The sequence below is a fragment of the Engraulis encrasicolus genome, chromosome 2 (assembly GCF_034702125.1).
Source record: "Engraulis encrasicolus isolate BLACKSEA-1 chromosome 2, IST_EnEncr_1.0, whole genome shotgun sequence".
Taxonomy (NCBI): Eukaryota; Metazoa; Chordata; class Actinopteri; order Clupeiformes; family Engraulidae; genus Engraulis; species Engraulis encrasicolus.
Window position 1 is genome coordinate 16,193,229 of NC_085858.1, and position 15,000 is coordinate 16,208,228.

Consider the following 15,000-nt stretch of genomic DNA (forward strand, 5'->3'; position numbering starts at 1 on the left):
GCATTTGTGTGTGGGGGGGGCGGGGGGTGCACACTTTTCTGTCTGTGAGTGTGTGTGTGACTGTGAGGTTTGGGGGAGTTTGGGCAACACAATGCAAATGTGTGTGTGTGTGTGTGTGTGTGTGTGTGTGTGTGTGTGTGTGTGTGTGTGTGGGTGTGTGTGTGTGTGTGTGTGTGTGTGTGAGTGAAAGAGAGAGAGAGAGAGAGAGAGAGAGAGAGAGGAGAGAGAGAGAGAGAGAGAGAGAGAGAGAGAGAGAGAGAGAGAGAGAGAGAGAGAGAGAGAGAGGGAAAGAGAGGGACAGAGGCACAACCCATGATGTAAGAGGTCCTTGGCCGAAATTTACCAGCTTGTGGGGGGGGCTCGAGGTTAAGGAGAAGGGCTTTAGATCAGAGGGCTGCCAGTTCAAATCCCACCCTTCCACTCCCTATCTCACTCCATGGATGAAGTGCCCCTGAGCAAGGCTCATAATCTCACACTGCTCCAGGGACTGTGACCAAATGTTATGATAATAAATGTAGGTTGTTTTGCATAAAGGTATGTAAAATCCAATGCAATTAGATGCAATGAGAGAGAAACCGAATCTGAAGACACTGTGAAAATATACAAACTACAATATTAGAAGTAGATCAAGGGAACAAAGACAAAGAGAGAGTGCGGAGGGAGAGCAGGGGAGGAAGAGAGAAATACAAATGGAGGGATTGCTGGGGTGAAGAGAAAGACTACCTCTGATATCCTTAGGGAGTGGTGGCATTTCAAGCTGGTAGCCATAAAATTTGGAGACACTTCGATTTCCCTTGGCTTCACCCAGTGTAGGCTACTCAACTACCAACCTACACATAAGATAGGACATATGTACCTCAAATGAAGTTTGGGTAAAGACTAGAGATCTTAATTTAATAAATACAGAGGGGTGGTCACTAAAAACATCCTGGTGCACCTTCAAATTTCACAACCTGAAAATATAGGCCCTACCAGAAAAACGGACATGTGTTTAAGTCTGGAAAAAGTGAAGGCTTGAGAGCTAGACAGTTATTTCCATAGATAGGAAAAAGGTGTTCAGGTGGCAAATTTTATATGAAAATGAGACTTCGTAGTGGCAAGGTCAGCATTACACATTTTAACATTTCAGCCTCGCTGACAGCTGGCAGATTGAATGAGATTGAGATGAGAATTACATAATACACCAAGGACTCACTCTCGGCTCCGACGTGGTCACTGTCATCCTCTGACATGAACGTGTAATTGCCATCCGCACAAAAGAAATGAAATGTGATAAGCAAATCCATTTCAGACTATTTTTTTTCCTTCCTCAAAGGTGAGCAGGTCTGCGCGCGTTATTAAACGCCATCCCAGTATTAGGGGACGAATAGCCTATTTTTAAACGCGCTGCAACCCGTTGGTCTAGTTCAAATCTACCTCAAAATAGCTTCATCGATCATCAAAACTGACCTCACTTCACATAATGCACGTCGACCTCAGAAACGGTCGTCGTGCACCATTCGTCTGCAACATGCTGCTTTTCTTACTTTTTTAACCAGAAGCAAGTGGGGATTCAAAGAGTGCAATGCAAATAAATTCTGAGAACAGAGCACACCGTTCTTATTTGTAAAGTACTTACGTGAGTAGTGGTATCTGCTGCTTAGGCCTATACGAGTTCAAAGTTGACGTTCCAATCCATGATGAAGTTGGCCTAAATTGGGAGCGCGCGCAATAATGAACCAGTGGCCTATAAAGATGAATGCGTACATGTCGCCCCCTAACGGTTGGTTATATTACATTTTTATCCTGCTTCACTCAATGCCACACAGCCCATACATAAATAGCTGAGTAATTTCTTGTAGGCTACGAAGCCCTGAATCACAGTGAATATTTCATGAGAATCGCTGAGGTTCCATCACTTTTAAAAGCATTATTTTCATAAAATGCCAATTTAGCTAGCCGTCTTTCAACTGCTCACTAGCCAAAGGCGTTGCACAGTGTCAGGCACCTTCATTTTCTTACTGCACATGCCACTCAGTCACAATCAATAGCCTGGCACCCGCACTGACAGAGAGAGAGAGAGAGAGAGAGAGAGAGAGAGAGAGAGAGAGAGAGAGAGAGAGAGAGAGAGAGAGGGAGGATGGGTGGAAAGGGAGAGAAGGACTTAAGTCGAACCCTTTCATGGATGATTCTCTCAAATCCAGTCAGGATTTTGGCAGTTGCACAGGGTTGCAGCAGCCTCCATTTCTAACAGTGTGATTAAGTGGCCCCTAGACTTCTAGGCCTACTGGCAAGGTGACGAGTAACGGTTGTTAAATTAGGGATTAGCTCTTCTTATATACCCTAACCCTATGTATTGTTCTCTGTGGAAGAAATTAGAAATCACATTATCATCTTTTTGTTATTATACTTAGGCCTATTTTTAATCAGAGGGTACACCAAGGACATAGCCGCTCAGTAGGGTAGGCTATGAACTAATTGAATGTTGGCATTAATTATATTGCAATAAATGGGGGGTGCTTTATACTACTCTTGCTTTTACTATCTTTTACTCTCTCTCTCTCTCTCTCTCTCTCTCTCTCTCTCTCTCTCTCTCTCTCTCTCTCTCTCTCTCTCTCTGACTGATGCCTGTCTGTCTGCACCCCCCCCCTCTCACTCACACACTCTCTCTCTCACACACACCCACATACACACACACACACACACACACACACACACACACACACACACACACACACACACACACACACACACACACACACACACACACACACACATTTCTCTCTCTCTCTCAAACTGAACCGAAGAGCAGGTTCGGAGCACGACACAATGTCATTCAACTGAGTACCTTTTTTTTTCTTTTTTTTTTTTTTTAAGAAAAAAAGCGTAGACTACAGCTAATGAATTACTTCAACCACCATTAAAAAACTGAGAGACAGAGACAGAAACAGAACCGAAGCAGTCAGAGCACTGTTTTACTGTGTGACTGCCACACAGGCCAATGTTCATGGCAGCCAGGTGTTGGGCTGAGACATGGTCGTGTTCGATGGTGTCAGGGCGAGCCAGCCAAAATATCTCCTCCTGGGTAAGTGGCTGTTTGGCTGGCCACACCAGCTGAAATGGCTGGCCCCAGGCCAATAGCAGCTCCAGCTCCTCACCCGAGGTGTTACTGTAAAGTGTCAGTCACTGACCCAGACAGGAGCCGGGATGAATCAGCGCAGGGTGGCGGAGTGTACTATACCATAGTGTGGGCCACTTATCAGGGTTGTGACCTTTCTCTTTAATGTGTTACTGTTACAGACCAGAGACACATTGTGACTATGCTCATCTTAATTTCAATCTAAATATGTCTGATCTGATGCACACCTAAAACATCAAAATTAAAATATGTAGGCCTACTAATTCCACATCATTGCTAAGAACAGGCAGCACATGTTTTTGTAATATTTCTGTACTAACTGTCCTACCTGTTCTTAGAAATGAAGTAAAACTAAGTGGCTAAATATCTTAAGCCATGTGTAGGGGCATACAATGTAAACTAAATGTGACCGCATAAGTCTGCTAATTTGTTTGATTTCTTGTGTGACATATATTCCAATTTTTGCTTTATGATTTACAGTGTCTCCAATGATTAGCCTACTTCTATTACGTGCCTATAAAACAACAACAACAACAACAACAACAACAACAACAACAACAACAACAACAACAACAAGAATAAGAATAATAATAATAATACTAAAAAGCACATCAATAAAAATATACAGTAAGGTCTTCAGCATACGCTGTGGGACGTGCTTTTTGAAAACTCTGCATGGTGTAGATGGCAGATCATATGCACCTGTTGGTCCCCAGTCTTCGGAGTTCACATCGAGAACATTATCCTGTGTCCCTGGCTGTCTCTATGACAACAGCAGCTTACCAGCTTAGGCATGCCACACACATACTTGACTCCTAACAAGGGGCACCCTCTGATGCTTTGCGCTGCTTTTATAGTAGGAAGTGAGTCACCGCGGAAAACAGGGGCTTTACAAACAGAGAGGGGCTGGGCCGCTGCTCTTATAGGCTACTGGGAGTACATTCACTGCACACTGGAGGGGGTCAAAGGCCATTGGTGGAGGAACACACTTGTGTGTGTGTGTGTGTGTGCGTGCGTGCTACGAACAGACAGACAGACAGACAGACAGACAGGAAGAAAGACAGACAGAGTTTGTGCATCTGCGCAATAAAAGCAATGTGTCCTATTTTCTTCTGCTCTTGCTTTCCCATCAGGGCTGGACTGATAATCTGGCATACAGGGCATTTTCCTGTGGGCCAACAGTCCACAGGTGCCGGTGCTTTTGATGATTTTTGACCGGCCTAAAATTGACTTGAGGCGGCCCATCGGTGCATCCGTAGTATTCATATAGTGGAATGAGTAGTATGGGGGTGGGGTTGAGGGGCTGTACTATTACAAAAATGCCCGGGCTGGTTTTTGATCCCAGTCCAGCCCTGTTTCCCATATTTTAACAGAACAACATTGCAGGTGAAAGAAAAATGATAATGCACTTTCAAAGTGCATATTCATGTTGTTCTTCGCCTGCTGTGCTGACTAGCACCTCAAATACCAGGGGCAAACAGGAAAACAATAACAAAAGCAAAAACAGCAGCAATCAAATTGTTTTTCTTTGAAGGGGGGGTGCAGGCATCCAACATAGCCACAGTCGATATCCTTTTTTTTAACATAACACAGCAGTACAGTGCATGTAAGTCTCTGGATGGATATGTTAAATGATGACTCCTGGGGTACTTTTGGTGTTGATAGTTAAGTTGAGCCTGACAGATGGCGGGTGGAGGGGCACTAAATGGATCTTTATGGCATTTCATATATACGGCCTCAGGATATTGTGAATAAAGTTGAGCAGGGAACAACTAAGGCTGTGTGTGGCCTCGTTGAGGGAAACAGCCCAAAACAAAGTCATGGGCTGATAGCACAAAATGTGTACTCGCTCTGTGTTTAACAAGCATCACACATCGTGAGGTATTCAGTTTCCACAAAGCGTTTGAGTTCTATTAACTCATCCGGGTTTACAGTTCATTATTTCTGTTGAAATGTTAGTGTGATGAAATCCTGAAACAGTAAGTGTAACCTCTGGAATGTGCTTCTGCTACATCCTGCCAAGTTGAAGAAGAAGCTGATTGTGTTTAAAGTCGTTAAGCTGTGAAAGTCTTTTGTAACGAAGGCCCGAGGCTCATGCGCACGCTTGCATGCATGCAGTCACACTCGCACACTTGCACACTCACACACCTCTGACATTCTTCCCCGTTTTCACACTTACTCACCCTTATCATCTGCTTATCCACACTTGTGAATTGGTTCATTGGTTTTATGTCGATTTTAGTGTTGTGATATGTCTTTGTCCCTCAATACACAAAATATCTCACTGAACATTGTTGCTTGGCAAGCTACTGTGTGATGATCTTCTGGAATGCCAAAGCAATTTCACAAATGATCTGATTTTGTTATACGGCATATTCCGATTGATAATGAGACACATTACATTTTGTTTCTTTTTAAAAACTTTAATGATCTATTATCAGCAGGAAAATGAAATGATCAGGATTATTTGGTGTCAGATATGGGGCAGGACTTGTGGGGACTGAGGAAAGTCTCCCCAGAAACATTGTCCATTGAATCAAGGGAGTCTGAGAACTGGTGAGGGAATAACTAGAGACAAATGAGATAAAAAGGGATTTCATGCTCAATTAAAAAAAACCTTTCATACTAGCATTTCACAATTCACACATGAAGAGCCAACTGGATATTTGTTGTCTCCTCTCTAAAGGTTTATATTGGATTTGATTTGGTTGAATTTTATGTCTTTCTTCATTCTTATCAATGATACATCACTTTGTGTGTTTCGCTGAATAGATCGTTGAAGCAGCATGGGTTTAAAAGTCAGAAGATAGATCATTTGTGGTCTGAACCGCTCTGAATGTGTCTACACACAACACAGACACAGAAACAAGGCATAAATACTTGAACAAGGGGCCTGAGTCCTTTCTGTGGCCCCCACATTTTCTTGTATGATATTTGCACTTGTTCACCTCAGTAGAATTTTACACTGTTGCATTATTACATTGAACTGTAAATTACTGACACGCAATGTTTGGTATCCTCTTGCTATACACAAAAAATCCAAGTCACATCGCTGGCTTGTGGGCTGAGGATGTGGTGGGGTTGTGTGGAGTTTTGGTGGGGGGGTAGGGTAGTGGGAGGTTGGTGGTGGTATTGTTTTGAAAATGAGACACCAAAACAGAGATGGCATGAAGTGACAGGGGCAAGTTGGTGCTTTATCAAATAATGAAAGATAGTGCCGGAGACCAGACCGCCCTGATATGCTTGTGTCGATGGAATGAGTAATATCTCATAATGGTGTATTATAAATAAGCTTCCAGGGAACATCATTAGCAAACACAATAACAGGAGAGTGCGGAGCGGTGCAGCCACGTGTGGTGGGTAGCAATTTGTCAGCCAGTCAGTCAGTCAGATCATTTGTTTTGGCTTGTTTGTTATTGGGGTTTTTTTTTGGGGGGGGTGGGGTGATCTTGCTGTTTGGGAGGTACAAGGTGTGGGGTGGGAGGGTTGCCAAAAAGTAGTAAGGGAAAGCCATAGCTATTGAAAAGGAAAGCACAAAGTAATGGGAGGGAAGAATATGTCATCAGAAAAGCTTTGGATAATAGTGGAGCCAAGGACTCCTGAAAGAGATGGAATGTATTACAGGAAGGGCAAACCTGACAAGTCTCCTTAAAAGAAACATTGCCAGAGGACCTCATTTAGTGTTGGAGGAAAATTCCTCTAATTCCTCTAATCACACTCTGTTGCATAATTTAAGATCATGTTCACCTATTGCTATGGCACATGCTCACATGTCCTGACTGAAGTCAGTGGACTGTAAAAGCAACCAAGTTCCTGTGTCATAATGTGCACCACTACTCCAGTGGAACGCTGCAATAGTCACAACGACTTTACAACCATATAGGCTACTACTCTGACATCACGCAGTGTCTTTGACAATATGTTATGACTTGGTTATCATTCTGGTAACAGCAAATTTATAACAGGGGAAATGTATTACAGAGAAACTTCCATTTCTGGACTATGTGCTGTATTCCGAAAGGCTTGATGTATAATATTACCCTTCTCTTTTTTAAACTTGCCAGGGCACAGAAGTGACATTATGATACAGCTCATATCATAGTGAGCAAAATAAATTAGACAAATAAGACATTCCTCCTACATTTACTGTACATATAAAAATTAGAATGTAACATATGTGACGGAGGCCATCTTGCACCTGCGGGGATTGAACCTACAACCTCGTCAACTACAACGGCCCAGCAATGGGAGACACAGTACGATACCGCTGGACCAAGAGACTAGTCTCCCGGCCCAATGGCATCGACACTGTATGACGCTTTGGGAGGGAGGTTTACCAATGTTCCACGCCAACTCCGGTAGTTAGCCTCCATTACACATACATAAAATACTGGACATTTAAACTGGACCATCCACCACTCATTTCGGGGAAAGAAAACTCACTGGCATTACCTTGTTTTGTTCCCTAGTTGGAAATAAAGCACCAGGCTTTTTGTGCCATTCTAAACAACAGAGCAAATCCTGCTGTGGCCTTTCTGTAATTGTGCCATCAAACAGCAATTAACCCATCAAACACGTTTCACACTGGGTTGTAATTGCTGAAGAAAAGATACAAAATGGAAAGTGCATCTCTATAGGGGAGGTGTGTGTGTGCGTGTGTGCGTGTGTGTGTGTGCGTGCGTGCGTGCGTGCGTGCAGTGGGGGGCAGACAGGCATCAGACATAGTAGATAAAGGAAAGAGAGATGAGATGTGTGTGTGTGTGAGAGAGAGAGAGAGAGAGAGAGAGAGAGAGAGAGAGAGAGAGAGAGAGAGAGAGAGAGAGAGAGAGAGAGAGAGAGAGAGAGAGAGAGAGAGAGAGAGAGAGAGAGAGAGAGAGAGAGAGAGCCCTCCTTCCAACCACAAAACACTTACTCATTTTGGAAAATTACTTTGGTTCATCTTTTTTCCTTTTTATGGGCTTTTATCACATCCCCGTTAACAGCATGTCCTCATTTCCTCTGCCTCAAGTCTGGCCATAGCCACATTCTCTAATGGAGGAACAGCACAAACCCATTGTTACTTTGGCTAAGTACGGTAGGTTTTACAACACATTTAGGGAATTGAAACAAATCTGTACTACTTTGTGGGTGATGCACTTTGACTTTGTTAAGTCTTGTGTAAAGATAATAGCAATTTCCATCATATATATGTTTTGTGCATGCAGCATATGTATTCATTCTTTCTTTACATTGGCTCCGTTTTGGCCTGACACCAAATGTTAAAAACATTGGAAACTAAGGGTAACATAGATTTTTGCAATTGCAGCTAATACAGTATCTTAACTAAGCTGTGCTTGTAAACCTACCGAGTATCACAGCACAGTTGATGTTATCTCCAAAAGAACAGAACATCCCACATTTGACGGACAAGATAAATGGAGAGCCAGAACAGCAGCCCGGGAGCTATATCTGTCTTTGATGTCTTAGAAAGTGCAACAAGCCCATTTAACCTACAGCAACCTACAAAGCATTACCGATGTTCTAACACTCAGTAGAAAATACGGAATGCTAATTCAACACTTAAAGAATAAAGGGCTGGACTGGATATCTGGCATAGCGGGCCCCGCACCCTTGTAGGCCCCTATTTTCAGAAATGTAATTTAAAATAAAATAAAAATGAAAATAGGGGCCCACGAGGGTACAGGGGCCCACCGCTGAGTCAGTTCTGCGCCGTTAATTATGAGGGGGGACCCTTTAAGCCATAAGTGCCCGGGCCCTATTTCTCCCCCAGTCCAGCCCTGAGAGATTACCTCTGGGACTCAATAAACTGTAGAAGAAATTAACTCTCTGAGTGTTGACTTGACACTGCAGAATTGAATGTGCACTAAAAACAGGAGCATTCTTGTGCAGCTTTTATACAGGAAAGTGGTTAAGTAATTTTTGCCCCCTTTTGCACCAACCATTGGTTTCTTGTCCATGAAAACGCATCAGAATATGCACAAAAGAGGTTGGCACCATGCCCTGTGACAATGCTTGGAACAGAGACATAGTCCTCCAATATTTTCAGCCGTATTTTTTTCCAGTCGTTTCACGTCTTAATGGGTTAATTACTGTAATAGGCTACCCTCTTGCCCTACACATGCATAACTGTGGCCAACACTAACATCATGGTCCCTGCTGTAGCAGCATGAGGGCTGATGATTCAACACTCCACCGGGGAAATACTCTGCACGCCATATAGTCAATCCTGCTATCCTACTTGTATTGAAGAAGACCAACCACAGTGCAACAACCAATCAGTGCCAATAGCTTACATTCTTTAGTTAGTCTTTAGTGCATCTTATAGGCCTATGATATAAGCATTTTTTAGATGCGTCCCACCTCCCACGCATCTCTATAAGAGGCTTTGGTGTCCGTCCGTCCGTCCGTCCGTCCCTCCGTCCGTCCGTCCGCCCTCCCGTGATGTGTTTCCCTCCCGTGATGCGTTTCTGAATTGTGATTCCCTCCTGTGATTCCCTCTTGTGTCCACAAGGTGGCAGTCGCTCAGTTTTGGCCTGGAGCTCATGCGTGCAAACCAACCGTGCTCTTTGCCAGTGAGAAAAACATGGCGGCACTTCCTGTTGATTTTCACATGAAAGTTTTGCTTAATTTAAAGTCCCTAAGCGACTATAAATGTTGTGGCTTCCATATATTGATGTAAAAGTGCCCCACGAAGTAATGAAGCACAACAAAGTTACTCCACATTACCATTTGACCACTCGTTTTTCTATGCTAACAGGGTAGCTAATGTAGCATTGTAAATGATCCAGGGAGAAAGGGGGAAATGTTGTGATTTCAGTCCGCCTGAGGCAACGATTTTCGTGGGGAAGATGACCTGCATCTCGGTGGCATTGAACCACGCCCCCGTGCCTTATTTGGCTCGCTCAGCACGTGCGTCCTCAGTCCAATCGCAATGCTTTATTTTCCCCAGACGTTTAATCGCATTTAAGTGAAAGTGCCATGTATACACATCGCAAAATAACTCTTAATCCGATCTATTTAAATCGCATTTATTAAATCGGACTTAAAAACATCATGTACACGTAGCCAATGTCTCATTGATTAGTTTATGGAACTTACGGTTTGTCTGTTACGGTCCACGAAGACAATATCCACGTGAAAACGCAAACGCCTGCAAACCACTGTTTTGACAGAAATACAGTTCACCTGTCGCCTACTCTGTTTTCTTCCCAAAGCGGCATTTAAAAGTATTCCATGAAATCCAACATCAACGTCACTTCAAATAGGTGACAGCATCATGCTCACACATGAAATAACACTTCAGTGAGGGGGGGACATCACTGCTCTCATATTAAAGTGAAAAGAGAATTTCACATTTTAGTTTATTTAATGTAGGCCTATGCAAAATTGCAAATAGCCTATTCATTGAAATCTGTCCAGAAAGGGTTGTAATGTTTGCCTGTTTTTTATGTTTGTAATTAAAAAAAAAAAAAAAAAAAAAGTGATTAAAAAAAAAAAAAATAGCCTAACAAAAATAGAGATTTTATGTTAAAAAAAATGTGATATGGGATGGACCGATGGCCCCCCTAAGCTAAATTCGCCTTAGGTCCCCACATTGCTAAATGTAGTGTAAGGGATTATTTTGAAAAGACAGTAACATGTAATCAGCAATGCATTACAGTTTTTCAGTAAATTGCCCAACACTGTTGAAATCCTATGGTACTTTTTCAAATCCAGGCTTATACAGTACATGGTAGGCTTATTGATAAATTGCCTTGACAGGTTATGAGGAGGCCAAGGGGGCGTTTGGGCAAAAAAGGTTCAGAACGGGCATAGACGGACGCATCTGTTGTCCGCCTGTCGGACTTGTTTAGATTATAATATAATATAGGCCTAAGCATTTTTTAATTCCCTGAGTACTTACAGTGACATTCGGTTAAGGTAAAGACAACCCTAACAATGTCTTTTCACTTTTCATGACCATAAAACATTTAGGACATCGACATCATGTTTATGACTCGTCCATGACGGCGTGATGACACAGTTTTGCCATGATGCTGGTGTAAAGTAAAGTGTTACCGTGTTGTTTGATGCTGTGTTGATGTAGTGAAGGAGAAGTGAATAAAGAACACAGGCGAGAGCAGATATATAATGTTCAATGGATTTATTGCTTTTTTTTTCAGCAGACAGCAGCAGACAGTTTCTTGCCCGGCTCCAGAGACCGTAACACGCACACTCTGATCTTAGGTCAGCTGATGAGGCCAATTCTGATAAGTGGATTCTCGTCATTTTCAGCCAGCAAGGTCATGTCCAATGGTAGTTGATCAGAACTTTGTTATGTCTAAAATTGCAAGCAGAGTAAACAGGGAAATATTTCAGAAGGAAGACACGTTGTGTGAAGCTAAACATATAGCGGAAACAGCTTCTCGACACAGACCATTAACCTGTCTTAGATAGAAACCATAGCATGGTTTTACTGCTTCTGAACCTGTGACAAATAAGCTGTCATATGATGTGTCTGTCCTTTGGGCTTTCTTTTTACATTATTTACGGTATGAACATGTCTTGCCTTTTTCACACTACTCTTTAGCTTATTCATCTTATTTACTTTGCGTGTTCTGGGGAGCTCACAGTCTTGTGAATTGAATGTCCAATACAAATCATCTCTTTCAGGTGCCTTCAGCTGCAGAAATAGGCAACATGTATGGCAATATGCCGCAATATGTGGGAACACACATACAGCCAGTCATTCAGATCATTATCTGAGCAGTTGCTAGAACACAATGTGACCACTCATTGTGGTGTGTGTGTGTGTGTGTGTGTGTGTGTGTGTGTGTGTGTGTGTGTGTGTGTGTGTGTGTGTGTGTGTGTGTGTGTGTGTGTGTGTGTGTGTGTGTGTGTGTGCGCGCGCGCAGAGCAAGCAACAGGGATTCTACAGTGAGTCTCTTACAGTAAACAAACCATGCCTCCATTACAATGGCCAGGATCTAGGAAAGAGCTGAACAAAAAATGCCTTATTGTCGGGTACTGACAACTCAAGTGTAGCGTGAGCAATACAACTGCATGTTTGACATTGGCCAGACTTGTCATTTAAGTCATAAGGTGTCTACCTGTCTGTATAGCTCTTGCACTTAATTGTGGATGCAGGTCTTTCTGCTCATAAAGACAATGGTATCTATTGCCTTTTTCTTGCATCCAGCACAAAGTCATTGTGAGTGGAAAAAAACATAATTTACGAAGTGGAAGACCATAGCACTATTACCCAACAGAGCAAGGCACTGGTAAAGGCACTGGTCTGGTATGTCTTGCCTTATTCATGTCACCAGAACAAAGCAGTATCATCTTCTACTTTGTAAAAGCCAATAGTTTTTATTCATAAATGTAATGGTATCCTTGCCTTTTTCTTGTCACCAGCCAGATTTTTAGATAGTAGCATTCTTTTTTTCCACTCTTATGTTGATAGGCGGGAGAGAAAAATATGACACCTTGCTTAAAGGAGAATTCTGGCCTATTTCAACACGCAGTTGTATTGCTCACGCTACCATTGACTTGTCATTTCTCAACGATGCCACATTTTTTGTTTCTGTCCGTGCCGACATCCTGCCCATTCTAATATAGGCAGTTTGTTAACAAAAAGAAAAAACATTTTACCATAGTCCAAATATCATCCCAAAAGTTATGCAGCAACAGCAGTCAAGTTACAACACATAGCTTTTGGGATGATATTTGGAGTATGGTAGACCTAAGTCTTTTAAAAATATATACAATTGTACCCTGATCTGCTTGTCGTGGTCTCGTTTGTGTACTGTCAAATTAATTTCTTTGCTCTGCCTTTCCGAGATCCTGCCAGTGTAATGGGAACATTTTTTTTTACAGCGTCATACTGCAAATTATTCCACCTTACAGCACAGCAATATTTTTTGGGGGACTTTTAAGGAAAAGGTGCAATTTAACCATGTATCAGAAGTTGCATGAAGTATACCAGCATATACCATGTCATGTCATAGAGTCAAGTGTGAACTATGGTTAAGATTACTGTAGACTGATCACTGTCTCACACTCCATTCTCACACACTCACCTTACCGGGCGATCGAGTCACCCCAGTCAACATACTCGACTTGCTCATATATAGGGTCTGCTGTAGGCGATACTAAAAAAATAACTAGTAAGAAAGTGGGGGGAAAGTGAGAGTCAGAAACAGTGAAACATTGTTAAACAGTCAATTCAGCCATTAAGAGAGAGGAGGACGTTTCAATTATTTAATATCAAGAGTTGAGTTCCTGGAAGAAAATGTGCACATTTGTGTGACATTTGAGTCTTCCTGACAGAAATTGCACAGGCTTATGTTTCTTACAATGGCTGTAAGTGAGAGAGCTTACCTGAGAGGAGGAGGACACAGAATGTGATGAATAAACTCATCATCTCCATGGCGCTTCAGTAGGAACAGAGAACTAAGCTCTGCAGCATCAGGAACCTGGCATTTTCAGTCTTATATACATAGCCAGTATGAGAGGCAGAAGATCAATTGCTCAATATTGCCTCTTCCCTCTCACACTGGCTGTGTGTGTGTGTGTGTGTGTGTGTGTGTGTGTGTGTGTGTGTGTGTGTGTGTGTGTGTGTGTGTGTGTGTGTGTGTGTGTAGGGCCACTGACAGCTTTGGATGGGCCTGGTGCGAAGTCATCTCAAAGGCCCCTTCACACAATACATGCATTGTACTGAGGATCCATATCTGGGCTACCCTTCTACCTTGGCCCAGGACAACTGACCCCTTGTTGTACCCCCTGTTGGCTTCCTTGCGTGTATGCACGCTTGTGCAGGACCAGCCCAACAGGCCCTGGCATTTTTGTGCTGCCCCTTTTAAATTGAGGGCCAATCTCTGGAAGCAAATACAAAAACCAACAGCACCACAGGGCAATGCCCTGTATGCCAGACTATTAATCCAGGCCTGTGTGTGTGTGTGTATATGGCTGTGTCTCAAATGACGCACTTTTGTCAGTGCACTGACAGTCAGTACACAGTGCACACAGTGCACTGAGGTCTTAAGTGCATAGTGTTGTGGAAAAAATTGAGCACTATGCACTGTGCCCTCGCTGGAAGTGACGGCTGAGCATGGCATGAGCTCGCCAAAATATGAGTTGGTTACTGTTTACAATGCACAGCGTCTGGTGCTTGTATTTGCATGTCCTTCACCCCAAAGGACAACAATCACACATGCAATACTTTGGTTGGCATGAAAAGGTTGGTGTCCCATCAACATAACTTACAGAATTAGGAGACTGTTGACCAAACTCTTCTACTGAACTGAATGCCACATTTCCTCCGTGTCATTGTCAACATGGCCGCCGTTTAGTGCGCGCAGTGTCCATCATTCAAGCACTGCATTTTTCCGCCATTGTTAGGGGATCATCCTGGCACTTTCAGTGCACTGGCTCAACTCAAATTTTCAGCGTGAGCGCCCTAGGCACTGAAAAACAGTGCCCGAAGTGCACAAGTGTAGCATTTGAGACACAGCCTATGTATGTGAGACAGATGCCTCTTTGAGTCCCAGTGGGGCAACACTACTCCCCTCAGTTACAGTTTAGCCTGCAATGCCAAAATATGTTTTGTACATTGCCCTTACCTAAACCCATTCCTTACCCTAACGTCAAACGGTCATACCCTCCTGAATAGTTTTAGTTAATTTTAGTTTAATTTTGTTCTAGTTGGAAGTTGGAACTGGGACCATTTCCAAGATTCAGTGGGGTTACCGTTAAAAAGGTGACCTGTGGCCCTGCCATGGCCAACCGGTAGGGCACTTGCCTGCCATGCGGCTGACCCGGGTTCCATTCCCGGCCCGGGTCCTTTGCCGACTCCTCCCTGACTCTCTCCCAATTCGTTTCCTGTCCACCTCTCACACTGTCCT